Consider the following 1,735-nt stretch of genomic DNA (forward strand, 5'->3'; position numbering starts at 1 on the left):
GAAGGACTGAGTGCCACCAGTCAGACCTGGAGCAGTTGCCACAGGAGCCAGGATGAGGATTCTGCACCACACAGCCTGAACGCAGGCCCTCGGGCCGTCTCCGCAGACTGTGGGCCCCCCCCCAGCTCTGCCTGCACCCCCACCCCAGAGCCCTGGCTGCAGAGAAAGGTAAGGGGCTCCCTGGTTCGTAGCAAGCAGCCTTTAGCTGGCAGCGCGCACAGGACCTTTCCTGCTGCATGGTGCACGGAGCCTGCCTGTGCCCGGCACAGCCCGACTGAGCCTCCCCCTGCCTGAGCACCGCACTCTGCGACCGGAGGGGCCTGGAAGGGAGGCACTTGCCCAGGCTGTAGGGCGCTCGGTGCCCCACGTGTGCCAAGCCGGCAGCTGCCGGAGAAGGCCGACCTGAAGGCCAGCATGCACAGAGTCCGCCTGCATGAGCAAGTGGCAGGGCGGGAGGGCCATGCCCGGGATGGCGCGTCGGGCAGGGAGATGGATAGCCTGCCAGCCAGGCGCGGACAGCAGATGGAGAGCTAGATTAATAGGCACTGGCTCTGCCGACAGAGGTGAGTCACAGAGCTCGTCCACTCCCGCACTGGGCCCGTCTCGCCAGTGGGGGAGCAGCCACGGGATTCAGAGACCGATCTCTCCTCAGCCGCCAGGATGCGCTGGCCTCCTCCTGAGGAATTCCCACGGAGGCGCTGAGCCCTGGAGCGGCTTCCTAGCAGCCGGACGGCCCAGGCTGCACCACGGACAGCCCCACCAGGAGCAGGCTGCACAAAGCGCCAGCCCAGCCCAGCACTGGTGGCGAGGAGCAGCCCCTGGGCAGGCCACCTGCGTGCACGTTCCCCGGGGACCCCAGCAGCTCCGGCCCCGACGGAGTAGTGGGCACAGCAGAGCTGCAGCAGGCCGAGAGGGTAGCAAAGGACTGCAGCTGTCAAGCCTCGAGGGTATCTGTTGGGACCTCCGGAACAGGCCAGGCTGGGCCAGAGGGGAACCCACGGCTGGGCAACCTGCTGCCTGGCACCTGGTGACGCAGTGGGGAGACAAGCCCAGCCCAGGCCAGCCGGCAGCACAGCTGTCGCAGCAGGGCTCACAGGCGTTTCGGCTCCGCAGGCGGCAGCACAGGGAGCGGAGCGGAGCACAAGCTGGCGGCTCCCGGACCAGCTGCTGCCGTCAGGAAGAGCTGGAAGGTCGGGGCCAGGTGCAGCTCCGCACCACTGGACTCTCCCTCTGCCAAGGGACGAGCAGGGACCCTGGGGGCAGGCAGAGGAGCGTCTGGGACGCAGGCCTGATCTCATGTTTGCAGCAGCCGGAGGAAGCTCATCTCGTGCTGGTGACCAGGGAGGCTGCTGAGAAAGCAGCAAATCTGCATCCTGTGCCGGGAGGCCCCGTCTCGCTCTGGTATTTCTTTAGTTGTTCATGTCACGGCCCTTCAGTCTGCGCGGTTTTACAAGCCTGCTGTGGAGATGAAAGCGCCTCCAGATCAAGTTGGGGAAGCTTTTAACTTTCACGTCCTACAGACAAAGGCGCGTGGAGACAGGGGGACGCAAAGCCTGGCAGAGAAAGGGGGAGTGAAAACGAGAGCCCGAAAGAGTGAAGGGGACAGAGCAGGCAAGCGGCAGCAGCGCCGCGCTGGGAGGCGAAGAGGAGCCGGGGGCTGGCGAGGGGGCCGGGCCCACGGGGCCCAGATCGCCCTTGCTCCGAGATCCAGCCGGGAGCAGGGCCTGGGGCGGGG

General features: G+C 66.6%; 1 protein-coding gene across 2 annotated transcripts in view; it reads left to right on the plus strand.

The window, feature by feature from the left end:
• Positions 1-804: 804 nt before the first annotated feature.
• CDH22 (cadherin 22) overlaps positions 805-1,735 on the plus strand; it is a 72,028-nt gene continuing 71,097 nt past the window's right edge. For both annotated transcript variants that reach the window (XM_025191997.1, XM_006035793.2), the window contains exon 1: positions 805-1,401. The gene's annotated coding sequence lies outside the window, so the exon portion shown is untranslated. The remainder of the gene's footprint in view (positions 1,402-1,735) is intronic.

This window comes from Alligator sinensis, unplaced genomic scaffold, assembly GCF_000455745.1.
Source record: "Alligator sinensis unplaced genomic scaffold, ASM45574v1 scaffold1369_1, whole genome shotgun sequence".
NCBI classification, from domain to species: Eukaryota; Metazoa; Chordata; order Crocodylia; family Alligatoridae; genus Alligator; species Alligator sinensis.